The 27998-nt window shown below is 57.7% G+C and overlaps 1 long non-coding RNA gene across 3 annotated transcripts; it reads left to right on the top strand.

Annotated features, from left to right (window-relative positions):
- Positions 1–12870: 12870 nt before the first annotated feature.
- Positions 12871–21102, top strand: LOC141371317 (uncharacterized). 3 transcript variants are annotated; one of them, XR_012376186.1, is made up of 7 exons: positions 12871–13175; positions 15813–15999; positions 17585–17685; positions 18071–18252; positions 18501–18673; positions 20119–20274; positions 20541–21102. It is a non-coding gene; the product is annotated as an uncharacterized lncRNA (long non-coding RNA). The 3 variants fall into 3 exon arrangements; XR_012376187.1 differs by lacking the exon at positions 12871–13175 and having other exon boundaries at positions 15207–15999; positions 20157–20274; XR_012376185.1 differs by lacking the exon at positions 12871–13175 and having other exon boundaries at positions 15207–15999.
- The last annotated feature ends 6896 nt before the right edge of the window (positions 21103–27998 follow it).

Raw genomic sequence — 27998 nt, 5'->3', positions numbered from 1 at the left:
CCCAGATCTACGGCAGGAAAGCCCAGCCAGCAAGGTCGGTATTTTGTGCAGCCAAGTTGAGCTGCTCAGGTGTGGGGGAGCCGGGGAGGAGCCGGGGAGGAGCCGGGTCTATCCGGGAAGCCCAGCAGAGCTGGTGGCTCCCCTCGGTCCCGGAGCAGGCGGTGCCCTCTGGCCCCCGTCCCTGAACCTTGCTATGGCTGGTGGGGCTGATGGATCAGACTGTGTGGCTGGTTAACAGTCCGGGAGTGGGAACCATAGGCCATCCCTGGAGTCACCCCCACATCGCATCACAAGAGCAAAGTGTCCTGGGGATGGGCAGCCGGTCACCTCGGCTTTTTTTTTTTTTTAATATTTTATTTATTTGTTTGACAGAGAGAGAGACAGCGAGAGAGGGAACACAAGCAGGGGCAGAGGGAGAGGGAGAAGCAGGCTTCCCGCGGAGCAGGGAGCCCGATGCGGGGCTCGATCCCAGGACCCTGGGATCATGATCTGAGCCGAAGGCAGACGCTAAACAACTGAGCCCCCCAGTCACCCCTAAAAGATTTTTAAAAAAGATTTACTTATTTATCTGAGAGAGAGAAAGCATGAACAGGGGGAGGAGCAGAGGGAGAGAGAGACTCCCAAGCCGACTTCCCGCTGAGCATAAAGCCCAAAGCAGGGCTCAATCCCACGACCCGGGATTATGACCCGAGCAGAAACCAAGAGTCAGATTCTTAACCGACTGAGCCACCCAGGTGCCCTTCAATTTAAAAGATTTTTTATCCCCCCCCCCAACAACCTGCTTCACTCTACTGGGTGTGAGCCCGTGTGGCTGGCCCAGATATGATGGTGAAACTAGTCTCACGCCATCCTTGTGTCCGTCCAGCTGTCTGCATCCAGCCAGGCTGATGCCTGGATCTACTCACACCCCCTCGCCCTCCTCTCATACTCTCCCCGGCTCAGCACCTGGTAAACGAGACCGCCAGTTACCCAGGCCCCAAGCAGTGCCTCTGCCCTGCCCTCTCTTCTTCTTGCATCCCCACAATCGACCGGTCCAGCGGCAAAGCCTGCTGTCCCTTCAGAGCAGATCCAGAAGCCAGCCCCTCCTCACCCCTCTGCCTCTCCCCTGCAGGACAAAGACCTTCCACCTGGGGCTCCGTCCCCCACTCCCTGGGGTCTTGGCCCAAGAGCAGCAGGAGCGGGGCTTCCTGAAACACAAACCTGACCATGCACTTAGTTACTCTCCTGTTACGGGGCTCCAGCATCTGCAGGTTCCATGGGGGAAATAACCCAAGCTCCTCTGGCCTCCCAGACCCTAGAGGGATTGAGCCTCTGCCCCTCTTCCCACCCCCCTCCCTGGGCTCCAGCCTCACTGGCCTCCAGCTTAGGATGCCCCCTGGAGGGGGCCGCCCTCCTCCTCTTCCGGGCCCCCCATGACCCCACTTCCTACCATCCAGGCCTCCCTGAAGCCCTGTGCTCTCAGCTCTAATCCAGAGAAATCCTGTGCTTTCCTGTGCCCCTGGGCTCCCCAGGGGATGAATAGTGATGAGTCTAAACAAGTCATACCAACCCCCTACTCTTTTGCCGGAGACTGGTCTAGGGTGACCATGCAACCCAGACCTGCCCATGAAGTGTAAGGGGAGGGTCTCTAAGGGCTTCTGAGAAGTTCAAAGAGAAATCTGTTTTGCTTGCACCCTATGTCCTCTTGCTCAGTGCCCTGTCCTGTGAGGGTGTGAGGCTTGGAGCTACGGCAGCTCTTTTGTGCCCATGAGGAGCACCATCTCCAATACCAGGGTGACCACAAGTCTGGATTGGATTTCCCATGATGCAGGACGTTCAGCACTAAAATTGGAAAAGTTCTGGGCAGCAGGATGATTAGTAACCCTAAATTGGTGTCATGGAAGGACAGAGAGAACTTGGGCTCTTGCCAATATCCTTGAGCCTCCAACTGGCTCTGGAACCCCTAACCTTTGGATTTTCTGTTATATAAACAACGGGAATCTTTATGGTTTAAGACTCTGTTTTTGTTACTTGCAGTTAAAATCACAGGCCTGAGAAGTTCCCACCTCCCATCATTTTTCACCTCTCGCCTTTGTGTGGTTCCAAGCACTGTACTCCCTGACCCCAGGGCCCCCATGACTGCTACTGACGCTGCATTCACCCTGTCAGGCTGCACCCCTACCACCTCCTTCCCCAGGGTGGGAAAGTTTCCTGGGCTTTTCCTCAACCGGCTGCAAACCTGCCCACATCTGCACACTTGGTTTCCTTTACTCCTTCTTTCGGACATCTCTTGCACTCTGACTGCGTCTCAGCTAACTGGGTGCTCACTGTTCCTCTTCTTGCCTGCCCACTCCACCCTCTCCCCCCACGCCCAAGCTACGAGCCCCTGGGGGGCGGACAGCAGACTTCCCCGTCTTCCCCCCCGCTCCCCGCCATCCCAGTCTTGGTTGAACAGTCCATGCTGAGTGTCTTCTTGGCCAGGAAATGATGTCAGGCCTGACCTGACTGCTTTCATTCCTGGGTGAGGGGTTCACTGAGCCCTCACCCAGTTCCTGAGGCCCCAGAGCCACCCTGCAGCATGAGATCCAGTCAGTCCTCTCCTGCCCTGTTGCTGACTCAGCTCCTTATCACATGTCCTGCCCCCAGCCTTCTTCCTGGGAGACGCCCTGCAGGTGGGTGCTCCCCCTCTGAGGGAGGACTCGGGCACTTCCCCTCTGGCTGCTCCCCTCAGTTCTCTGGACTCACTTTCTCAGAGCCACACACCTACTTTGCCCATCCCTGCACCCAGGAGGTCATGCGATTAAGGAGTCCCCACACGGGTCATTTCCTGATTCACCCCTGGTGCCAGGAAAACACCCTAGAGTGTCAGGAACAGCCCCGGGTCCTGTACTGCCCTGTTTGCAACTCGCTCCGGGAGCCCTAGGCCACTTCCCATCTTCCCTCTGGACCTCGGTCTCCTCCTCTGACAAGGGACGCATCAACACTATTTCAGGTCCTGTAATTCAGCGGGGGGTGTGGTATCTTTTGGCCAATACCCCGAGGCAAGCGGGGTTCAGGAGGGGAGCAAGGAGGACTGTGTGGGCAGTGTTAGGTCCAAGCTGGACACGGGACCCTAACCCCGGCGGGGCACCGAATGGCCAAGCCAGCCTCCCCGGAGTGGCTGCCCCTCTTGTAGGGAATCGGTGCTGAGGGGGGAGGTGGCCGGGTGTGGAGGCGATGCTGCTGGGCCACGGTGGGACTGGAGCCAGTGGGCTTCCAGGAAGGGAAGCTAAAGATACCCCCTTCCCGGCAAGGCTGGAGCCCTGAGAGGACAAGGATCCAGTTCCAGTCCTGTTGTCGCCGGGGGCAAGGGGTGGTGACCAGGAGGGCAGCAGCTGTGTTGGGCTGGGTGCTGCCGGGGGCTGGTGCCCGGGACTGGACATCTATTGGCTGAGTGTCTGAGCCGGTGGGCGAGGTCAGGGCAGGGCCAGCGTGTTCCTGGAAGCCCGGTGGCTCTGTCGGTCTCTCTGCCAAGCTGCCCACTGCATTCTTTGGCCTCCTGTTTGCAGGCGAGCTCTGCGGAGGTCCCAGCCCCAGCCTGCCTTGAGCCTGGGTGCTGCTGTGCCTATGTTTTGGATTCCTTGAGCTGTTGTCTGGGACAGCAGTTGAGATGGGCAGCAGGAGGTGGGGTGGGCAGGACGCTAGGAAGGTAGCCATGCTTCTTGGGAAAGGTCACCTTTCCCTGTGCAGTTCTGGGAGCTCAGGTGACCTGGGTGAGGAGACCCCTGTGTGCATGTGCATGCGTGCGAGTTGCACTGAGACCAGGGATCATAGACCTGAGTTTGCCCAAGTATTCCAGGATATGTAGGCAGGTGTGCAGGGCTTGGAGGTGCCCAGAGGGATGCACTGTCCTCCCAGAGGGCAGCCCACACACTGGGTTTTGGATCTGCAGTCACTGGGTACGGGGAGTGACATGGACAAGCAGCTCTACCTCTCCCTGCTGGCAAGCAGCAAGTAGGGATAGGCCCCCCTCGTGGGGCCGTGGTGAGGACACGCAGGTGGGACCCAGCAGGGCAGTGAGCTTGGAGGAGGGGCAGGACCAGCCCTTCCTGGCTTCGCAGGGAGTGCCTCAGGTTCTTCTCACTTCTGCACCTCCTCCCCGACCTGCCCTTCCCGCGCGCAGGCTACCTGATCTCCCTGACCCAGAGGGGATCTTGTTCTTCCTGCCTGGAATTCCAGGTCCACAAGCTTTCTTGCCCGCTCCAGGCTGGCCTCGGCATTCCCACCAGACCCTCCCCTTGAAGCACAGGGACCTCTTCCGGGACCCAGAGCCCAGGGCATTGGGCAGAGGAGATCTGAGCGCCCAGCCGGCTTCAGGGGTGCCTGCCACTCATCTCCGCCCAACATGGGGGCCTTCCCATTGCAGCCAGGTTGGGCTAGCCCCAAAAGAGACAGTAGCATGGTTCCGGGAAGCCTGTGCCACCAGGGATGAGAGCCCAAACTCCCCAGGTCACTGTGGGGAGGGTTGGCAGCCAGCGAGCCGGCTAGTGGCGTCAGAGCCAGGGTCTCAGATGGCTTGGAGCAGGGTTTCCAGTCCTCTTCCAGGCTCAGCCCCCCAGGCCCCAGCCCTACACCCCCTGCCAGGCACTGACCTCCCCAGATTTCCCCCTCCTCCCTTCTTCCCTCCTCTAGATCCCTGCTCGGCCCAGGGAGGGAGGCCCTGGGTGCGGGGGCCTTGATCAGACCCCTGAAGTATCAGGGAGGTTTCAGGGGGGGAATGCGGCATGGGGCCTGGCTGACAGCCGCACACAGTACTGTATTAACCCCCGTTTCACCCCTGTCCTCGGTCCCCCAGCTCTCACCTGAGGGAGCCAGTAGGCCTCCCCTGCACCGAGACAGAAGCTCAGAGAGGAGAGCAAGCAGCTGGGGCCCCACAGCAGGGACAAACAGCCCAGATGGGGTACCCCTGCTTTCCCTGGCCCCTTTCTGCAGGGCCCCACTTCCCCTGGGGTCCAGGGCCCGGTTTGGGGAAGCAAGACTGGGACCTGTGATCTTCTTCTCCCAGCTCATTCCCTGAGCCACACGAGGTGGAAGCCGGGGGTAGCCTCACACCCGAGAGCCTTGGGGGGTATGCTCAGAGAATTCCCAAGCTTTACAAGTGCCCACTCTTCTTTCCATAGCTCTCTCCAAGCCCCCACCAGCCTCTGTCGCCTCCGCCCACACTTGTGTGGTGGCCCGGCTCCAAGATGGCGCCAGGGAACCTGTCTCCTGGTATTCAGCCCCTCCCGTACTGAACCAAGTTGATCTGTGTGGCTTCTTCCATCTCGGTCTTTCGGCCCCCTTGCTCCGGGGGAAGCCAGTCCCCCATTCCATGAGGATACTCCAACCACCCCACGGGGAAGCTCATGGGGAGAAGAATGGAGGCCTCCAACCAACGGCCATGCGCATGGACCACCTTGGAAGTGGGTCCTCCAGCCCCGTCCAGCCTTCAGAGGACTGCAGCCCCATGAGGGGCCTCGGGCCAGAAGGCCCAGCCGAACCACTCCCACGTTCCGACCCACAGAAACTAAGCGATACTGAGTGATGGTTGCTTTGAACCAAGGGAGAGGTGAGTTGTAATCCAGCCAAAATAACCAGCAGCCCCTGGGAAATTGTACCCCAACCCAGTGAGAAGGGGGTCCTGGACTTTTGCCCCTTCTGGGGCCTCTTCCCTCTGACACCCCAGACAGCAGCGGGATGCCGTGCTTGTTTTCGACGCTGTGAACAAATGATCACGCGTCTAGAGGCTTACCCAACACATACATCTAATATCGGACGGTTGCCTTAGGTCAGAGGTCTGCGGGCTGCTCAGCAGGGCCCTCTATTTAAGAGCTCACAGGGTTGCCATCAAAGTGGTGGCTGGGCTGGGTCCTCACCTGAAGCCTCCCCTGAGGAAGATCTGCTTCCAAGCTCTTTCCAGTTATGGGCAGAACTCCTTGCCTTGCAGCCGTGTGACTGAGGGCCTGGGGGTTTTGCTGGCCGGAGGCCAGAGGCCACCTTCAAGTTCTAGAGGCCACAGCTCCTGACCCCATGGGCTCCCTCAACATGGCTGCCCCCTCCCTTCAGCAGGGGGACGTTCTTGCTCCGGTCTGCTGAGAGAGAGTCTCAGATATAACTATGGAGGGACATCTGGTCCCCTTTGCCAGGTTCTGTTCCTTAGACCCTAGTCCCAGCTTCTGCCCACACTCATGAGGAGGGAATCATAGAGGATGTGACACATTGGGGTCCCCTTAGGATGTGTCCACTGCAGTCCCCTGCTGGCTCTGGACAGGGAGAGGGTCTCTCCCCCGTGACATGGGTGTTCTGATCTCAGTCCAGCTGAGGCTGGTTTCTTAAGGGTTTTTTTCCTGGTAAGATGGGGAGCCATCTCGTTTGACTCATCATATTCTTGAGATTAACAGGACTCTAACCCACCTGCTACGGAGGTGTTACTTTGTAGCTTACCATGTATCTAATTAGGTCCTTTGGTTCTTTATCTTACTCAGTATCACCGCAATCACACGAGCAGGTAGAATTGACCGTCTCTTCTCGGGCACAGAGCACGTGCGGCCAATGGCCAGTGGCTCAGCTAGTAGCTGCTGGTCAGGACTCTGCAAGGCCCATGCGGACCGGCTGAGGCCTTCGGAAGGGAGTTGGCTCACATGATGAAAACACACGGGAGGAGGAGGCGGCCTCGGGCACAGCTGGATCCAGATTCACCAGCAGCGACACCTGGAATAGGCCTCCGTCCGTCCCTGCCTTCTGCTTCCCCTGCGGGCTTCTCCCGCACAGCAGGCTCTCCCTAGTGGTGACGGAGGTGGCCGCAGCGGATCTAGGTTGGCCTCAGCCTGCGTCCGCCTTGTCCCCGTGCAGTGCCGGGACCCTGTCCTGACTGGACTGTCCTGGGTCGTGCCCCGCCTCCAGGGCACTGGGGGACATCAGTCCCATCAATGAGCCACAAAGACCAAGAATGGCCAAGGAATGGAAACCGGTTGCTCTTACTGAAGGAAGGGAAAGGGGTGCTGGTAGGCAAGGCAAGGGGTGGCCAGTCTGGGTTCCAAGCCACTGCCACCGGACTCCAGCGTTGTGCTGTCAGTCCTGGGGCCTCCTGTGCCACCCTCATGACACGGAGCCGAGGTGAGATTCCAGGTGGGGCTGGGATGCCGTCGGGGGGGGGGGGCACCGACTCCCAGGCCTCCTGCCCCGCAGCTGCCCACAGGGAGCAGGCACCCCAAGGGCACCGAGGGCACGGAGCCTTTGCAGACAAGTGGGACATGGTGGGGAGGGACTGCTCCGTCTCTGTGCTGGGGAGAGCAGAGGGGACAACCTAGTGACACAAAGCCCACAGGTGGCTTTGTCACGATTTTTCCACCACCACGGGTTACCACTTTGCGTGCATTGTGGGTGTGTTCAGTGCTTTAATCTTGAGGCAGAGCCAGGAGGAAAGGAAATACCGCCATCACCTCGAACAGGGTGAAGGCTGAGGCTCCGCGGGTTCCAATGGGCTGCTCCCAGTCCCACGGGCCCGGATCTGTCCATGCTGTCTCATTCCCTCAGAGGAGAGACAGAGGCCCAGAGAGGGATCAACCCCAGCTTCTACACACACGCACGCACGCACGCACATGCGCGCATACGCACGCACCGTCCTGGGCACCTCTGGACCCCTCTCAGCTCCTCTTTGTTTGACCGGCATTGGGTTTTTGAATAGGTAATAGTCATAGGTTTCAAATTTCAGATGTGACAAGTGTTGACTGAGAAAGCGTTGGCTTGGGGCCCCCAAAGATGTCCATACCTCAATCCCCAGACCTGTGACTATGTCATTTTCTTTGGACAAAAGGGACTCTGCAGATGTAATGAAGTTAACGACCCCGAGATGGGAGAGTATCCTGGATCATCCAGGTGGGCCCTGAATGTGATCAGGAGGGTGCTTATAAGAGGGATGCCTGAGGCCAGAGCAGAGTGAGAAGATGCTGTCTAGTGGCTCTGCAGATGGAGGAAGGGGGTCTCAGTCAGCTTGGCTGCCATCTTAAATACCACGGACAGGGGCCTTCAGCAGCAGACATTTATCTCTCACCATTCTGGAGGTGGGAAGTCCAAGGTCAGGTCCAGTCAATGAGGTTTTGGGTGAGAGCCCTCTGCCTTCCTTGCAGACGGCCACCTTCTCCTGTGTGTTCACCTGGGGGAGAGAGAGCAAGCTCTCGGGTCATTCTTCTTATAAAGGTACTACTACTACTACTAATGCACCTTTTCTTATAAGGGCACTAATCCCCTCCTAGGCCCCCACCCTCATGACTTCATCTAACCCTAACCACTCCCCAAAGGCCCCACCTCCAGACACCTTGGCATGGGGGAGTTAGGGCTTCAACATAGGAATGGGGTGGGGGGATACAAACAGTCAGTCCATAACAAAGGGGCCACAAGCCAAGGAATATGGGCAGCCTCTAGAAGCTGGAAAAAAGGCAAGGAAACAGATTTTCTTGTAGAACTCTTAGAAGGAACACAGTTCTGTGGCTCCATTTGAGACTTCTGGTCTCCGGGGCTATAAGATATTAAGTTTGTGTTGTTTGAAGCCACTAATTTATTACAGCAGACACGGGAAAGGAATGCACCCCATCCCCAGCCACCTACTGCCCCATCACAGAAGCAACCAAGGCTAAAGTTTGTTTTCAAGTGTACCTTTCCACGTATGTCTCGTGTATACCCAGGCATGTGCTCACACACCGCAAACACACACTTTCTTCCTTCCTTCCCCCCCACAAACCCCATAAACAAAGCACACTACACACACTATTCTGGGGAAGTCTGCCCTCCCAGTGACGGGTTTGCATATGGCCCCCACCTCTGGCAAACACGTGCTGTCAGAACGGGGAGTATGCCAAGCCTGGGCTGGGAGCTGCAGGAGACACAGCCCCTGCTCTTGAGGGGAGGTTGAGGCAGTAACAAACAGGCCACCAGGGCTGGGAGGAGGGGATATGGAAGCAAGCACCTCCTGCCTGTTGCTCAAAACTGGCTTCTGCCGGGGCCTGGGGGCTACAGGATGCTGGCAGGGATGTGACTGATTACAAAGGGCAATGCTGGGGAGCAACACAGGTGAGAGAATTCTATAAACCAAATGGATACAAGTAAGCCTCTGAATAAGATGTGCAGACTATGTGAAAGCCAAAATGTGGGCTGTGATATTGTCCTACAGTCCTGAAAAATGTTACCACTGGGGGAAGCTGAGCAAAGTGTATATGAGATCTTCCCGTATTATTTCTTACAACTACATGTGAATCTAAAATTAATACACATTTCAACTAAAAGAATTGATTTCTGGTGCCAAAGTCCAACTTGGGGGCTTCTCCACCGTGCTCATGGCTGCCCAGGCTTGTAACAGGGGTTCCCCTCTACCAGCCCCGAGCCCCTTCCCGGTATCTCCAGGGTTAACGGGAGACCCACCCTGCTGGGGCATTCAGCAAGGCTGGGCAAGAGTCTGAATGAATGCACGAATGCACAAATGGACGCACTCCAGGTGGGGCCAGAGGGCCATGAAGACTTGGGCAGGAAGGTCATCTTCCTTGGACCTTGTAGCAGGACGGTCCCTCAGAAAGCTAAGACCTCATGCCTGGCCTGAGACCTGGGTCCCCTTCAAACGAACACTGCCCAGTCACCAACAACACCAAGGGACTCAAATCCTCTACCTGCCCTTTCCGGACACCCTGCAGTGAATTCAAGGTCCACAAACAACACTTACCATCCCATCCCAAACTCCCACAAACTCCCCAGTCCCCGCCTCTGATTCTGCCTGGGTGGCCCCCTGGAGTCACCCTTCCATGCTGCCATCCCAGGGGAAGCCTGACCCTGAACCAGTGAGTCTGAGGCAGCTGTGGGGGAGGTAGTTAGTGGGGGGATGCTCAGACCCCGGTTTCTTCCCAGAGCTGGCCCTCTTTTCCCTGTCGCAGGTGAACAGAGGGCCCCTGAGGGGGAGGAGAGGGAAGGAAACACCGCAGAGGGCTTGCAACCCCCTTAAGGTTCCTGTTCTGACTCTGGCACCAGCCCCCCCCATTAGAACCCCTCTTTCGAGCATTCCTGGAAAAGGCAGAAATCGGGAGCTGACACAGGCCACCTAGTGAGACCAAGAGGCCCCCCCTGGTCTCTTCTTGCTTTAGGCTCCCAGGAGGGAGCTGGATCCCCAGCCCTCCTTACCTGTTCCCCCATCAGACCTCCCCCACATGGGGGGTGCTATCCCTGCACCTTCCCAAAGGCTCAGTCTCCCTGTCCCCCACCTGGTCTTTGTCCTCTCCCTCCTTCCTTTTCCCCACCAGTCTCCCAAACCAGGAGGGGGTGGCTGGTGAGCTGAGAGGCCCAGGAGCTTCCCCTCCCCTCCCCACCTCACTCCCAGCCCCCACACTGGAGACGCACATGGGGGGCCACCCTGGGCTTGAGAAAGTCCCTGCTGCGGCTTCTTTTTAGGCGTTCTTTCCGAGGAACTAGCCACTGAACCCCTTTTTAAAAAGCAGAGGCGGGGCAGGCAGAGAAGGTGCTAGTTTAGTGGGGAATTGCTGGCTGGTCCAACCTCGGGTCAGTGGGCCCGGCGGGAGACTGAGGGTCCTCCGCGTGGCAGTTAAAGCGCTGGCGCCCGGGGGTGTGCCCGTTGAGCCCCGGTCCCTGCTCCCCACGTCTCTGGGGTGGGGGTGGGGTGACTGTCGCTCTCATTTGCAGACCGGCAAGCGGGTCAAGTGAGCCGTTCCCCCCCCCCACCACCCCCGCGAGGGCGGCAGGGAGCCACCCCGACAGGAGCCCAGGACCCTGTGCGCGGCGGGGCGGGCACGGTGCCCTGCAGGCGCTGACGCTGCGCTGGGCGGAGGGGAGCCGGGGCGCATTGATCGCTGGTGCGGACGCAGTCGTGGCGGCGGCCCGGCAGCAGTTCTCCGCGCCCGGCCGGCTGTCGGGAACTCTGGCCGGCTCGGCTCCGGCTTCCTGGAAACGCGCTCGGGCCGGGAGAGGCCGGGGCCGCCGCGGGCCGCCTGGCGGACGAGGGCGGCGCGGGGTCGGGCACCCGCCCCTGGGCGCGGCGCGAGGCGCTCTGGGCCTCCCGGGGGGACCCGCGGGGAAGCCGTGGCGCGGGAGGCCGGCGGCGGCCACACGGAGCCGCCCCCCTTCCCGGGCCCTCGCGGCCACCCAGGGGAAGGTGGCTTGCCGCGCCGGGCGGGGGCGGGAGCCCGGCCGCAGCCACGTCCCGTCCTGCCCCGGGGTGGGGTGGGCGGAGGTGGGGGTGCAGGGGCCCGGGCGGGGTATAGGGGGGGGGTCTGCGGCCTGACCCGGCTGGAAGCCGCTCCCCGCCGCCTCCCACCGCGACACCGGGCTTGGCGCGCCTTCACCTTCGGACACAGAAGGGTTTACTGGGCACCTGCTCTGCGAAGTCCCTGGGTGCAGCCGATTGGGGTGGGGGGCACTGTTCGCCCATGATCCAGAGCATGTCGATCTATTCATTTATAAAGATCACTTTATTCCTAGGTGTGGATATTATGTACCCACAAAGGTTGAAATTTTAAAAGGATGAGATGAACTAGAAATACGTTTCTTCCATTTGCGCGTGGCTTGCCTTGCGCAAGTCCCACTTGGGAGACCTGGGTTTAGTGGAGGCATCTGGACTGGGCCTGGAGCTAGAGAAAACAGAGGCGCCCTTCACCACCCCCCACACCCCCCACCCCCGCCTCCCATTCTGGTCCCTGTCTTCCTGCCCCACAGCGCTACGGCTGAGCTGCCCTCCTGCTGGTTCCCGCTTCATAGCCTGCGGTGCAGGGTAACAGATGGCAGGCTAGGGTACTGGAGGGTGCTCCGAGATCTGGGTTCAAACGAGGCATCTGCTACTTATGGACATTGGGGCCTCTCTGAGCCTCGGGTTCCTCTTCTGTAAAACTGAGGGGCTAGCAATCTCCCCCCTGCCTGGCAGAGTGCCTTGTTTGCAGGCCACTTCCCGGCCTGGCTGTGCTACCAGATGGACACCCCCGAGCGACCCTAATGGCAAAGCGGTTAATAGCACTCCCCCCTCCCAGGGGCAGACGGGGTGACCATCGTGTAGATCCAGAGAGATCGCATTTATCACTGGGTCTGTCTTAGGACGTGGTCCTGGGGAAGGTAACTGCTAGTAAAGTGTGTGTCACCCAACTGAAGGGCCTGGGAAGGGAAGGGTTCCAGGAGGGTGGGTGGGAGAGAAGAGGAAGGGAGCAGAGTCATCAGTCAGTCAGTCAACAAATGTTAACTGAGCACTGGCTCCAGGCCAGGCACTGTTCTAGGCAGTGGACCGTCAAGGAGCTCACTCAGCAGCTGGGGATCCGTCACAGCCCAGGGGGCCCACCTCCAGGAGCGCTGCTTCCCTGAGGAGCCACAGAGCCACCGTCAGCCCAGGGCAGAGGGGCTCCGGGGAGCTGGAAGGCCGCCAGGCCCACAGCTGAGGTGTGGTCCCCCTGGGCGGAGAGTGACTCAGGCCCCGCCTGGCCTCCCCACACTGCCTGGGTTTGGTTTGTTTAAGAACAAATTAGTCACGGAGCAGGCAGCTTTCCCGAAAATAAAATGAGAATCCCCAGGAAACAGGGAAAATTGAAGGCAGGAGGGTGAGTCAGCACGTGCTGCCCCCAAGGCTCCACTTTCCAAAAGGCTAGATCCTCCTCCTCGCCCCTCTTCCCCCTCCTGGGCCTCTCTCCTCCTCCTCCCTCCTCCCCCCACCCTGGGCCTCCCCCCGGAGCACTAAGCAGGAGCACAGATTCCCCACCCCCCATCTCAGCGGGTCCCCCACCGCCGTACACCCCCTTTGGGTTTTACTTCTTCTCTCGCTTTTCCCCTTGTCCTCTCTGGACTTGTCCCCCCCAGACCCCTCACGTGGCAGGGTCCAGTCCTCAGGCACACTCACGGACCTCCCATTCCCTTCCCCCTGGGCCCGCCCACCCATCCGTCCATCTGTCCGTCCATCCATCATCTGCGTTCATGCACATGCACAGAGCACCGGCCAGGTCCAGGCGCTGCGGGCGGCAGGGACACAAGCCGAGAAAGCCTCACCTCTCCCCCAGAAGGCTTCCTTGTGGGGAAAGGAGACTCCTGCGTGGGAGACGTTGCCCAACAACCGCAACTGGGCCCTGGGCCCATCCCCACCTCCCACTGCTCCTCCGGTCACTCCTTCCTCGGGGACAGGCAGAGCTGGAAGGAAGAACGGACAATGCGTGAGACTAGACTACTGAGCTCTCTGTCCCAGCCTCCCTCTGGGTCAGAGCGCTGGGCCTGGGGGCTGAGCAGGCAGGGCAGGAGAGCCGGTCCTCCCCGCGCCCAGAGCAGAGAGAGCAGGGGTGAAGGGGCACAGAGCCGGGCTGCGTTTTGCATTTGAGGGACGAGCTCTGATGTCCACCTGTTCCCTTCCTCCCCATCCTGAGCCTCCGGGGGAGCGGGAGGCCAGGCCTGAACTTTGGATAGGACTCTGGCCATGCTCCTTCCCACCCCAAGCCCCTGTGGTCAGCAGGGACAGTTGTAGGCTGCAGAAGGGAGTGGGCACAGGGGAGCCAGGCACCTTGAAACCTGGTGTCTCAGGACAGTGCCAGCCTGCTGTGGTCTGGGGTCCACCTGGCTAGAGCAAGGGAGACCCCTGCATCGGGACAAGTCCCTGAGGGACCAGGGACACCTCTCACTGTGGCTCCCTATATGGCCACAGTGTCCCCCCACCCCCACCCCCCAGCTGGGGTGACGCTCTTCCCACCCGGTGGGCCCCCCCCGTGCTCCTCTCTCCCCAGACTCCTCTAACTCAGCCTAACCCCTCAGGAGCAGGGGGGGACGGTCCCATGCCCAGGTCACGGACTGGGCTGGGGCCTCCTGTCTCTCAGGTCACCGTCCAATCTCTGCCGACTGTTCCTGATGAATAATTTAGCTGTTCGAGTTACAGTAAAGAGCTCTTCAGCTTCCCTTCCCAAATCGTTAAGAGCTGAGACAAGACGCCTTGGTTCCTTCTAAGGAAAGTCCCTTTCCCAGTGAAGCTGAGCCTCCTGGGTGGGGATCTCCCCCTCCCTGCCAATCATTCACCAATCTCAGACAGTAACAGGGGGTTGGTTTCGTTTTATTTTAATCTTGACTGTAAAAAAAATGGACCGGAGCATCAGATGCCACTTCTTGGGAGCCGGCAGGTACCACTGTCCTGACAGGTGGGCTGGGTTGCTACTCCGGAAGGAGCCTTGAGGAACTAACAAGTCCCAAGTCCAGAGGATAGGCCCCTGTGGGTACGGCAGAGGCAGGAGGGGGCACTGCAGGAGCCTGGGAGGAAGGTGCACGGGCACGACGCCAACTGAATGGTGGGAGAGTGCACATGCATGTGTGTGCAGACACACGCGTGATGGTGCACACGTGTGCACGCGCATATGCACATGCACGCGCGCGCGTGCCGCACACGTGAGTGTGCATCGTGTGCGTGTGTGCACACGCGCGCGCGTGTTTCTATGAGCCGGGTGCCGGAGTGGTGGCTGGAGTGTGTCGCCAGGACCGGGCGGGGGTTTGCAGCCCTGAGACTGCTCCTGTGTTGTCAAGGAGCCCTATGTCCTCCAGCGATTTCAGAGCTGGGAGAGCTGGGTGAGGAATCTGGGTAGGGCTGGGCTCCGGAGCCCAGTCAGGTGACTTGCAGGCAGGCAGGGGAGGGGCTTTAGGAAGTGGTGGTGGTGGGGGGACTAGGAAAGGGCAAGGGTGGGGACCTTGGCTGGAAGATCCAATGAAGAGTGAGGCAGTATCCAGAGGCTTGAGCATCCGGGTTCCAGAGCCAAGGATGGCGGGAGGTGGAGCTCCGGGGTGATGGAGCCCGAGGCTGTGGGCTCCGAGGAGCAGGGCTGCGGAGACCAGGCCTGATGCCACTGCTGTTGGAGGCCTCCCGGTGCCTGGCGGGGGCTGCGGTGCCAGGAGTGGGGGAGGGGCGGGGGGCTGAGGTCGCGGGTGCTCCCCCCTCCCGCCCCCCAGGCCCCGCAGCTGCGCTGAGGAGGAGGAAGGGGGAGGACGGGAGCCCGTGAAGTCACGCCTGGCGGCCGGCTCAGCCCGTGGCCGGAACCTCCGCCTCCAGCCCGTCCTCCTGGCTAACTGGAGGAGTCTGTTCTCCTCAGCCTGTTCCAGGGACAGACTGCATCTCCCGTGAGGCCCCCCCCCCCCTCACCTCCCTGCAGCCTACACCTGGTTCCCTTCGGACCGGGACACGCCACAGCCCCCGCCCGGGGGGGGGGGGGGGGGGCGTCGTCTTGGTGCCTGTCTGTCCTGGGACGCCCGACACCGGAGCGCACTGCTCACGTGAGAGGTGGGGGTGGAGGCCCCTCCCCACTTCCTCTTTCCCCACGCTGTCACCATACCCCCCAACTCTGGGGGGCTCCAGAGAGGCCCAAGATGAGGGTTTCTCTAGAGGGTCACTCCTACTGGTCCCACACATGCCCGTCCACGACCCTCGGGGACTCGTCCGAGGAAGGGAGCAGCGCAGAGACAAGGTGCAAAGGTGGCTTCTTGGAAAGGCAGGACCGCCCCATCCGGGGTCTGCAGATCGGGGAGGGTCCCCCCGGGATCCCTCGCTCCTCAATGCACCAGCAAGGGCCCTGGCCCCAGCGCCATCCAGTGGAGAACTGTCCCAGCCCCCTGTAGGATAGGCTCTATCGCTCTGTGCTGCCTGGTGGGGCAGTCGGCAAGCACATCGGGGCGGCAGTGGGCACCGCCCTCCTCCAACAAGCTGGCATGGTTTGCCGCATGAGCTGTCCAGGGGTCCCCCCAAAAGGTGGTCCCAACCCCGAGGGAACTGAGAGGAGGCTCTCCTGCCCCTGGCTGACTCCTCCTCCCCCTCCTCTCTTTCCCAGAAGGCCCTGGGGCCCAGCTGTGACCCCGGCACCCCTGGCCAGATGTGGGCCTGCTCCAGGCCCCCCGGGATCGTCTCAATCTGCTGCATCAGCACTGCTCAGGCTTTGGCTGAGCAGGACCTGGAGAGCGGAGGGAGCACCCCATAGGCCTTTCGGGGCTCCTGTAGAATCAGGACAGCAGGCCTTGGTAACCTCCCCGGCTTGGTTCCTTGGGGAGAACGAGGCGTCGTTGAGCCCCACAGAAGGGAGGTTTCCTTGGAAAGGATCAGAAATGTTCTGATTTCCAAGCCCTCTTGGGGCCCCGTGGGCTGCTCCTTGTTTCTTGGTGATAAGGAAGAGGGAGTTCGCGGTCTCCTTCCTTCCTCACCTCTCCCCCTCCCCGGGAGGCTCGTGCAAGGTGGCACCTGGCTGGTGGCAGCTGAGCAGAGCCCACTCACCCTCAACTTCTGTCCTCTCCTGGGTGGGGACCACAAGTGTTGTTGGGCTGTGGTGAATGGGTCACCTCTGCGGCTTCCCTCCCACCCCTACCCACCTGTTAGCTCTCCTCTCAGCCACAGTGGGCTTCTCCCACTGCCCAGAAACTTCCATTCTCTCTCTTACCCCTTGGCCTTTGAACATGCTTCCCCTAGGCCAGGCACCAGCAAACTTTTATTTCTGCAAAGGGCCAAATAGTTAAGCCTTTGAGCGTCATCCACAACACGAAAGCAGCCCCAGACGACTCACAATTTGCAAACCGATGAGTTCGGCTCTGTCCTAATAAAACTTTATGGGTATTAGAATTTGAATTTCGGGGCACTTGGGTGGCTCAGTCGTTAAGCATATGCCTTCGGCTCAGGTCATGATCCCAGGGTCCTGGGATCGAGCCCCACGTCGGGCTCCCTGCTCGGCGGGAAGCCTGCTTCTCCCTCTCCCGCTCCCCCTGCTTGTGTTCCTGCTCTCGCTGTCTCTCTCTCTGTCAAATAAATAAATAAAATCTTAAAAAAAAAAAGCCCTAATATATTTAAAAAAAAAAAAGAACTTGAATTTCATGTCATTTGCATGTGTCAGGAAATAGTATTCTTTTTATTTTGTTTTGCAACCATTTGAAAATGTAAAAACCATTCTTTGTTCACGGGCTGAACAGAAATAGGCAGCAGGCTGGATTTGGCCTCTGGTCTATGGTTTCTGTTCCAAGTTGCCCTGCTACAGGCCACCCCCTGCTCTAGGCTGCCCCCCTGGGTCACTTCTACTCGCAGTGCAGCTGACACACCCCTTCCCTGCCCAGGTGAGAGCATCTTGTTGGACACCCACAATACCCTGACTACTTCTTTCCTGACAGACAGCTTAGCACAGAGCCTGACACACACTAAGCGCTCAACAAGTGTCGATTAAACGTGTTTAATTGTCTCCTTTGATCCTCACGACCTCTGAGTGAAACATAGCTATTTATGCCCATCTTATAGTAGAGGTTTTGAGGCCCAGAAAATTTAGGTTAACTTGCCCAGGGTCACCCAGCTATAGCTGGGGCAGAGGCGGGTGTTGAGCTTGCACACCATTTCCTGGGCAGCTGGGCTGCAAGGGCTCAGTTCCAAGCCTCTGTCCACAGCCTCGGCCTCCAGGGGATGTGGCTAGGCTGCTCTGGGGGTCAGGGAGCCCCCCACCCCGGCCTCCATCCCGGGTATCATGGGTGCTGATAAAGCTCTCATCACCCTCTGTCCTCCCGAAGTTTCCTGCTTTTCCGGGGGGTGACATTCTTGGTGCCTCAATACTGGGCTTGAATTCTGCCTTCTCAGGGTTAGACCCAGTGATGCTGGATCCCCGATTCTGTGCTCACTGCCTGGCCCTCCCCTCCCCAGCATTCCATCTGAGCTGCCACTTCACATAACACGGGCCGGTGAGAGCTGTGTTCCCCCCCCCTGGGGGGGCCCCCCCCCCCCCCCCCCCCCCCCCGCCGCGTACCCTCGGCCACGGCCATGGCCTACCCTCGGCCTCTAACCTCTAACCCAGTCCTTCTTGCCAAGTGTTGATCTCCCCGTATGTCAAAGGAGGACGTTTACCCTGACACCTTCACACTCCCAGTATCAGCCTGGGATTTGGGGTGCACTGCGGGCCGGCCAGGCCGGATAAATATGTGGTCTGGCTGTGGTCTGCCTTCCCACTGTGGGGCATCTCAGGGGCTTTCCGAGGCTGGGGGTGGGAAGGTGCCAGCCCCCTGCTTCGGTCCTGCAGTCGTGACCCCAGAGGCAGCGTGGCCACTGCAGCTTGCCTCTCCCTTCTAGCTCTTTCCCACAGAACATCCTGGCTTCAGGAATTCTCATCGTCCGGGCCAGAGTTCATCGGAAGTTTCCCCATCCACCCCCTCTCCCAGCCCCTGGAGGGAAGCAAGGAGAGAGAGGGTCATGCAGCTGAGCTGGATGAGAAGAAAGCTGGGCTGCACTGGCCAGCGAGCGGCTTGGGGCAGGTCCGTGCAGGTGGCCGCCATGTCGATCCCATACGACATCGTGGTCACTGGGGCGGTGCTAACACAACACACCACCAGAGCCCAGAGGCACTGGGAAGCAATGCCCAGCCCCAGGACACTGGATGGCCCAGCCAGGGGCGGCGTGCAGACAAAAGGGCTGGCAAGCCAGGCAGAGAAATTCCAAGGAAGCAGATGTGGTCCGTTAGCAGAGGCCCCAAAGCTCTCCCCTCTCTTCCCTCCTTCCCTAGAACAACTGCGCAGGTTCTCCTGCCAGAGAGTTTGAGGATATGGCCATGCTGGGCTCCAGGGGGGCTCCCTCCATGCAAAAGCAACTCTCTGGTCTCAATCATGCCAAGCGCCACCTGCCACCTGCCACCTGCCACCAACAAGGTGGGGACATGGTTCCTGGACTGGGACGAGGGTAAGATTGAACACCTGGGAAACAAGGGAGGGAGGAAGGGAGGGGAGGGGGGGGAAGGGAGGGGAGGGGAGGGGGCAGGGAAGGGAGGAGGTGGGGCTATGAGTCACCTCCCCACTTTGCAGGGATCCCTGGGAGAGCCTTGGGCTGAGAGGCCCCTAGGTGTATCCGTGCTTACAAATACAGAGTATTTGCTCTGCAGTGGCCTTTGTGGCCCTCCCGCCGGAGCCTCCTATGGGCTCTGGCCCCTGGTCCAGCCTGGATGGGCAGCCTCCGGGCTGCAGGCCTGGTTGCCTGGGCAACATCCTTTGTTAGGCACCAGCATCTGAAAATGTCAAACCGTTTTCAGCGGGTCAGATCTGGTTGCCTCCCTTCTTTCCCCTTCTCCTTTTTCAATTCCAGTTGCCTCTGCCCAAGCTGCAAACTTCCTGTGTCTCCATGGGGATGGAGGAGGGCTGTCTCTCTTTTTCCGTCCCAAACATCTGTCTCTATAAACAGTTGTGCACGCAGCACCTCCTCCTTCTGGACCCGGCTTCGGGGAGGAAGTGCTTTGTTTATCTGGAGGGGGTCGGCTTCCTTGCTTGGCTGGGGAATGGCTGCAGCCCTGGACTCTGGGAGCCCCGGGCTGGTGGGCGGGCAGCCAGTGCCTGGTGGGAAAGGGCCGCTGCCCTGCACAGTCGTCTGGTAGACCGGGACTCTGCTTTGCTGGCTGGGCTGCCGTAGACAGGTGACTTAACCTCTCTGAGCCTGTTTCCTCCTCTGTAAGGCGGGGGATGCTAGTAATCCCTCCCTAGCGGACTTGTTGAGGGATGATGAGGTCATCTTCACAAGGTGTGGGGTGCATTCAGGGGAGCTCCCTCCAGAAGGCTCTCATATTTCCTGCTCCCAGTGACCCTTCCACTGAGTTACTACCATCACCAGCCCCATTCAGGAGAAGCTGAAACGCAGAAAGATTAATTGATCAGGGCTCTATGGGAACTCAGCAGCAGCGACAGGGTTCTACTCCAGGATGCAAACTCAGGCACCCTCCACCTCATCAGGACCTCTACCCAAACCCCACGGCCTCCGTTTGCAGACTGAAGGGCTTGGGTCAAGTGACCTCCTCCCCAGCTTGAAACTTTGATTTATTTCAGGGAAGAGGGTGGGGTGAGCTAAGAAGTTAGTGGGGTTTTGCCAAGAGCCAGGGACTGGAATGCATGATGTATGGGCAAGGAGTCAGGGACAGGGACTCCGGTGACTCAGCCCTGCTTTCCCTGGCTGGTGGAAACGGGAACTGGACCACAGGCAAGAAGGCAGGACTGGGCCTGGCCCAGGCCCAGCCCCTGGCTTGGCCACCTTGGAGAGCCTGTCCTGGCCCCACGTGGCCCAAGTGCCAGCATCACTCCCATAGGGTCACCAACCTAAATCCCAGCCCCACGTCTGACTTTTTCCTGTGTCCACAATTCTAGTGTGGTGCCCAGGATGAGATCAATGACCCTGTTTCTAGATAATCAAAGGACAGACCCCAGAAACGACCATGTCAGTGGCCAAGAGTGACAGCTTGGGCTTCAGAGCAGGAAGAACTGGGTTTGAGTCCAACTCAATTACTTACTGGCTGACCTTGGGTGAGTTAATCTCTCTGAGACTCGGTTATCTCATCTGTAGAATGGGGAGCAGAGCACTACCCACTGGAGGGGATGTTGACAAAGGGCTCAGGGTTTAGCATGGGGAGTGGCTCTGGAGTAACCCACTTAGAAGACCCAAACTGAAAGACAGAATGATTAAGAGTTTCAAGGTGACCTCAGAGCACTAGACCCCAAGCAGAGAGCTTCTGTGTGACTGTGTGACCTGAGGATGTGATGTGTCTGCTGTCTCCCGGAATGTCTTCCAGGGACTGACTACAGTGCACCTGAGCACAGGTGCCGGGAGGAAGGGAGAAGTTACCCACAGGTTCCCATGCCCCCTTTGGTCAAAGTTTCATCCTCCAGTGAATGACCGTCCCAGATTGCACAGATGCTGAGTGGTCCTTCAGCACCTCAGGCCTGGCGGGAAGGAAGAACTTGGGGTGTTGGCCCCTGGCCAGGTTTGGCGGGGTGAACCTCCCCTCCCCGCCCAGGCCGGCCCTCCACATGGGCCAGGGGCATCTGAGATGGGGCATCATCGGACGTGAAGGCCCAACCTGAGGTTGCCGGGTAAGCTGCGATTCTCTAAGGAAAGCCCTTGTTTGGGGGGGGGACACACAACCCTGAAGCTTTCAGGGAGAAAGAGGCATCACGTCTGCAACTTACCCTGGAATGGCCGAGGAAGGAGCAAGGAGCCAGGCAGGAAGAGAAACAGTAACACAAACTGGCAACAAGTTGCCTTTGGGGGGTGTCCCGGTGAAGGTATCTGGAAATTGTTTGTAGTACTTTTGCAACTTTTCTGTCAACCTGAAATAATTTCAAAATAAAAAGTGGGGGTTTCTTGTTTTGCTTTGTTTTGACGGGTATGGGGGGGAAAATAGCAGCAAGAGCTAGTCCTGCTGGTGGTGGGTTGGTGCTGGTGGGAGGACCCCCGGTTCTGCGGACGCACTTTGGCCGCGCGGGAGAGAGCAGCCCTGTGGCCCCACGGCGTCAGCAACCCCCACTCCCGCCACCGTGGGGCTCCAGCTTTCTGGCCTTGTGGCCAGTCTTTCCCTTTGGGGGGCCGGTGACTCAGCCGAGGACTCTATGTGGCAGGAAGTGGGCACAGTGACTCACGGGGTGGCTCTGCACCCTCCCTCCTGGAGGCAGGGATAGCTGAGGTCCCAGGCCAGAGATGGGTCCCAAAGAGGGGGATCTGCAACCCCATGGACATAATTCCAGGGAGGGCTGCACTAGAGGATGCGGGCCTGGAGCGCTGGGCTAGGGTGGGCCCTTCCTCGCCCTCTGGATGCTGCCTGAATGTGCCCTCTGCTAGTTCTGCCCACAGCCTGTGGCCAGTTCCGGCCATTTGTGGGCATACACACGATGCCAGACACTCCTTAAGAATTCCCCACCGTCTGCAAAGGCAGCAGCGTCTGCCAAGGCCCCTGACCCTACTGGCTGCCCCCAGCTGCGTGCATTTGCAGGGGGCCTTGTTAGCACTCAGCAGTCGTGCAGACGTCCGGGTGCCCTGTGCCCTGGGGCGCAGGCCGCTTCCAGCCTGGTTAGCTCAAGCTCCGCAGCATTTCCCCTCGCCTTCACGATCGGTGCTGAGAACGGATGTACTCTCTCACTGGTAGGCTCAAGCCCAGCATCTAGTTAGTGAACGAACGGGACCCGGGCCCGACAGAGCCGTCCCACCAGGACTCCCTGACCTCTCCAGCTTTTCTTCTCACTTAGGGTTGAGGTTCCTCGCTTCAAAGTTCAGGCCTGCTTGAGGGGAGGGGACCCCGTGCTTATGCATCCATTGTCTCATTTATCCTCCTAACAGAGAAAGAAACGGAGGCTCAGAGAGGTTAAGGAACTTGCCTGAGGCTGCACAGCACACCAAGTCTGGATTTGAGCTCAGGTTTTCCTGACTCCAAAGTCCACACTGCCCTCTCCCACCTTGTGACGGGCTGTGCATTCTCCTTCATTTGTTATGGATCCATGCTTGGTCTCCCCAGCCCGAAGGTGAATCTGGGAGGGCTGGCCGGGGTCATGGTTCCTCGTTTTCTGAAGCCTCCTAGCACCTGCAGTCCCCACACACTGAGGCACTCAGGCACGACTCACCGGTGGACTGAGTGTCAGATGGATGGGGGTGACTCCGGGCAGAGCACCAGCCCTCTGCAGCAAATCCTGCCCCCTCCCATCCCACCCCCAGTGGGTCTCCGCCCACCCCCTCCCTCCCTTCCCAGGCTGCCTGGTGCAGGCTGCCACCGCCATGGCTGGGCTGGCTAGCCTCTCACTTCCCATCTGTTCCCCACTTTTCCTCTCGGTGCTTCTCTTTGTTTCTCTCTCTCTCTCTCTCTCTCTCTCTCTCGTGCGTGCGCGCGTTTGCTTTCTGTTCCCTCTTTCGCTCCTTCCCTTGACCCCCCTCCTCCTCTGTGTTGTCACCAGGCTGCTGTCATCCCTCCAACAGCCAGTCCACCAGTGCTGGCTTCCCCCCAGGGCCACCCCCACTCAAGGGCCCAGTCTGGCTGGGTCACTTTCCACTTCCTGGGTGCACACAAAGCCCCAGGGCAGGTGCTGCCAGTGAGTTGGAAGGGGACCCTGGGGTCATCTGGTGCGGCCTCCCGGGGGGCAGCCCACCTGTGCTGGAGCTTCGCCATTGGCGGCAGGCTCACCGCCTCCCTCCCTGTCCTGCGTGGACAGCGGCGTGGGCTCTTGGGAGACCTGGACAAGATGGTGCTCTGAGGATCTGGCATTTTCCCCTTTCATTGTGCTGAGTTGAAATCAGCCTCCTGGGGCGCCTGGGTGGCTCAGTCGTTAAGCGTCTGCCTTCGGCTCAGGTCATGATCCCAGGGTCCTGGGATCGAGCCCCGCATCGGGCTCCCTGCTCCATGGGAGGCCTGCTTCTCCCTCTCCCACTCCCCCTGCTTGTGTTCCCCCTCTCGCTGTGTATCTCTCTGTCAAATAAATAAATAAAATCTTTAAAAACCTTTATAAAAAAAAAAAGAAATCAGCCTCCTGGAAACTTCCCTTGTTCTTTGATCTGGGGGAGTCATGTCCTTGTGATCATCCACTAGCTGGTGAAACTTGTCTTGCTTTCTTCTCTCCGGACATATCCTGGCTTCTGTCAGGGAGATTTCCTGCACCTCTGGAATGTGAGTGTTCAGACCTCTCTGTCCTTCCCCTGACACCCTCGTGACATTGCTCTTTAAACATGTTTGCCCGGGGCGCCTGGGTGGCTCAGTTGGTTAGGCGACTGCCTTCGGCTCAGGTCATGATCCTGGAGTCCCGGGATCGAGTCCCACATCGGGCTCCCTGCTCAGCAGGGAGTCTGCTTCTCCCTCTGACCCTCTTCCCTCTCGTGCTCTCTATCTCTCATTCTCTCTCTCTCAAATAAATAAATAAAATCTTAAAAGAAAAAAAAAATCTTTTAAAAAAAATAAATAAATAAATAAATAAATAAACATGTTTGCCCGGAGCGGTGCCCACGGAGGCCCACGAAGGACTGGAGACCACTCCATCCTGATGAGGACGGTGTCCCGTGGCTCAGGAGCAAGAACTCACGTGCAGTTGGCCTCTGTGTCTTTCCTCCTGGGCTCTCGGGTCCCGGGGACCCCGGGGCATCTCATTCAGGACTCTGTGTGCTAATCCTGTGCCTTTCCACCTTACTGGTCTAGGCTCTCGTAGGTTTGCATCCAGACGAGTTGGGGTACCCCCCAGTTTTATCTGAAAATCTGATCACATGCCTTCATGCTCCTTACTCAAGTCATTGATGAAAATGTTGAACTGGACTTGGTCTGGGTCAGAGCCTTTACACCTCTCTAGAGACTTACCTCCAGATGGGCATTGTTCATTAACCGATTGCTTTTTGGTTTGTTTTGAGGAAGGCCACCCGCTATGACTATACTGTTTTCTAGGCTACTCTCCCCATGTGTTCCGTAACGTTATCACAGTCAGATGTTCTGATGGGATCAAGGTATTCTATCTACATAACATCGCTATGATCTGAGGATCCTACCAAAGAAGAAAGGACTCTCGTTGGCCTGAGTTGCTAAAAGTAAACTGTTAATTTTTTTTATCCTTGAAAAAGGATAGTACTCTTTTTGTTAAAATTCCAAAATAGAGATACATGAGAAAGAATTTTAGGGCATTCTAAACCCCCATCTGCAGAGATACGTAAGCACTTCAAACACTTTAGTATGTATTTTGACAAGTTTCTAAAAACATCTAGAAATGAGTATGTCAAAAAAACTCATAAAAATGCAGTCAGACCTAAATAGTCTTCTGTGATCTGTTTTCACTAATATTTTGTGAATATCTTCACATGTGAACAGACGTACAGCCACATAAACAATTTTTATTAGCTGTGTAGTACTCCGTTATAAGGACATTGCCTATTCAACACATCCCATGTGAGTGGATTCCAATTTTTTTTAATCTTTATAAATACTGGCATATATATACCTATTGTGACCACGTCTGGCTCCTTTCTTGAGATCAGTTCAGATACTCCCGTCTGCCTCTTCTAAGTGCCCTTGGAGTTCCAGTATTGTTTTATCTGTATATCTCCCGTAAAAGTATTTCCCATTACAATAATTACACACTATCATGTCCTGCTTGTAGCTGCTAAGGTCTTTAAGGAATAGTCTACCCCAGTTTAAGAGTTCATCCCCAGTGCCTAACATAGTAGCTTGCACTTAGGGACACTCCACAAATACTTGTTGACTAAGGGCATGAATAAATGAATTTGTTTAACGGTTCATTCCAGAATTCAGTTGGCGATTACCGTCTTATTCCCTGGTTTCCAGTTTCTCCAGTCTGGTGCCTGCTGCACAGGGGCCTGGTTTGCCCCGTCTTCCTGCCCCTCTCCCAGTCTTGGGAATGACAGAAAAGGCACCGCTCCCCAGCCCGGGGTGCAAGCTCCCTCCTGTCCCGGGACGGGACGGCATCCCTGGGGGGACACTTGAGTTGATTCAGAGCCTCCAGCCCATCTTACTGTCTCCTCCCCCGTGGGATTTCAGTTGTGGGGGAACTGAACTACCCAATTACCCAAATCACCCTGTCCTGCTCTCTTTCTGAGTGTGATGGAGAAGGAAGGAAAGCTGAAAGTGGTCTTCGAGGCCTGGGGAGCCTTTTGGAGAAGGGCCAAGGGTGTGGTCACCTTGAGTTGCTCTCCTGTAGGAAGAGCACAACAGCCCTTGCTCTGTAGGGCTTTGGCAGAATTGACAGACTTTGGGGGTGGACCTGGACACAGTAGGTGCTCAATAAAAGCAGTCTGTTCTCTTTCCTCTTTGACACAATTGAGTCTTCTCAGCTAGGTGCTAGGTTGAGAACCTTCCTCCTTCCCTCCTTCCCTGCTCCTTTTGAAATATGACCTCAGCTCCCTATGAGGCTCCCAGTGTTGTACTCCCAGCACCCACCCACTAAACTTTCTCTCAGAGACCTTCTGTGACTGGATTGTCCAAACTCTGATTTCCCTCCCCCCCCGGTTTCTCATTTTTCCTTGGCCCATTTTCACTCTTAGAACTGATAGATGTTGTTGGCTAGAATTCTCTGAACTTTTTGAAAAAATATCCCCTAAATAGGGTACTCACCTGACAACTCCCCGTATCTCTTTCCTTTGCTATTCTAAGCCCACAGGGAATCACCCTGTGTGAACCATGAGTCCATGGTGACATTCCTTTCCTGGAGTTCAAACATCAGCCTCCTCACCGGATTAAAGACCATCACCGACCGCCGCCAACGTGGTGCCTGAACCCGGCCCAAGACTAATTAATGGTGCTGTGTCTGCCTCTTTGAAGGGTGGAGAGAGGCCACAGAATCCGAAATCACAAAATCGAGGGAGCTTCGACCCCATGACATAAAGGCAGGGACTGGGGAGAGAAAGGGGAGTGAGACCCAGTCTCCCCCTACAAAGCGCTCCGACTCTCAGGAGGAAGAGTTTAGGGTTTAGAGTGGGAACATTTGTGACAGAAAGTGAAGGGGTATAAAGATGAAGGAGGTAAAGCTCAGGATGGATTTTTTTTTTTTTTTTTTAAGGATTTTAAAACTCTGTTGCCTTCCTGTTTCTTCATCAGGGGTAAGCAATTTCCAGTCATCCCATCCATTAAACAAATATGTATTAAGAAAGAAAAACACGCCCAAGAACCTGCTGTGTGCATAGCTGGATATACAGTGAGTCCTTTTCAGGAGAACGGGCTCTGTGCTTTGAGAAAGCACGAAACAGAGAGGACACCCAGGTGAGAGGGGGCGAATGCCCAGCCCCTGTGGTGGGTGTCATCTTGTGTTCCACTTGAGGGGCTCAGGGTTGGGTCATTGAGAGAGTAGAAATCTCTGGAAAAACCCTAATAACCCTGTTGCAACATTCTAGGAAAATGGCCCATCTATTGAATAAGGGTGAATCAGCCAGGGGAAGGTTTGGGGCAGTCTCTGCCGTCCCACGGCGACGTGTGCCCAGCCTTCGGTTCCCCCGTGATGCTCCAGCTAACCTCTGGGGGCCGGGGAGGGGGGGGAGGGTGGCGCTCCTATCCGGAATTTCAATGAGATACATGCAAATGGCCAGTGGGCACTTCAGGGGAAGTTATGAGGTGAGAGGGGTCCCACAAAGCAGAAGTGAGAGTGGTGATATTTCCCAGTCCCCTCCCGTGGTCCCTCCCCCGTGTCCCGTGTGGGCCCTGGTCCTTCCCTCTCAGAAAGGAGCCCTGTGGTTTTTCCCCAATTACCCGAATCTGAGAAAATGTCCATGTTTAAAGGAAACTAACTTGTCAGTCTCATTTCAGACCCAGAACTGAGGCTTAGACTCGGGGCACCTGGTGGGGTTGGTGAGCGGGAGACAGAAGGAGGAAAGGAACAGCCCGCCTGCGAGCAGCTCAAGTCAGGTGGAGAACCCAAGCCAGAGCCCCCCTCACTTCATAGCTCCGTCAGTGAGTGCTGGGGCCAGGACCTGACCTAGTCCGCCAGGTTTCCGGGCCTTCTGGCCCCGGCGCCCTGGCCCCCCCCCCCCCGGCCTCCAAACCCCCCCAAGACCGAGCAGACGCTATTCAGGAAACCAGAACCCCCCTTCTCAGAGCTCTGACCTCCACACAGACGCACCTCTGAAAAACACCACCTTCGCCGCTCAGTTCTTTTTTTTTTTTTTTTTAAGATTTTATTTATTTATTTGACAGAGAGAGACACAGCGAGAGAGGGAACACAAGCAGGGGGAGTGGGAGGGAGAGGGAGAAGCAGGCTTCCCGCGGAGCAGGGAGCTCGATGCGGGGCTCGATCCCAGGACCCTGGGATCATGGGATCATGACCTGAGCTGAAGGCAGACGCTTAACGACTGAGCCACCCAGGTGCCCCCCCCCCCCGCACTCAGTTCTGATGGAGCGATTCTGTATCCCCAGTAACTTCCACTTTTAATTAATCGCCAATTGATTATCCTTCCACTTATACGTGAGTGTGAAGGTTCTGGTCTCTCCGTCAAGAAGTAAACTAGCTATTGACAAGTAAGTCAGAGCACTGGGCGGCTATGAGTTACTCATGAGCCAGGGTGTTGGCGGACCTGGGCTCCCCCTCACCTGTTCTAGCTTGCCCTGAAAGATGGAAGTGAAGGGCTCTGGGGAGAAAGTGGTTTCCTGGGCCCACATTTGAACCACACTTTCTTCTCTCTCTCTCTCTCTCTCTCTCTCTCCCCCCCTCTGTCTCTCTTTCACCAAATTGCCGTCCCTGGTTTGGTGGCTTTTGGCCTGACCTTTTACCCATATCCTTCAGGGTTA

Source organism: Callorhinus ursinus, unplaced genomic scaffold, assembly GCF_003265705.2.
Source record: "Callorhinus ursinus isolate GAN/ISIS: 27379988/994484 unplaced genomic scaffold, GSC_fseal_2.0 scaffold68, whole genome shotgun sequence".
NCBI classification, from domain to species: domain Eukaryota; kingdom Metazoa; phylum Chordata; class Mammalia; order Carnivora; family Otariidae; genus Callorhinus; species Callorhinus ursinus.
The sequence above is the reverse complement of the archived record's forward strand: the minus strand, read 5'-3'. Positions and strand labels throughout refer to the sequence as shown.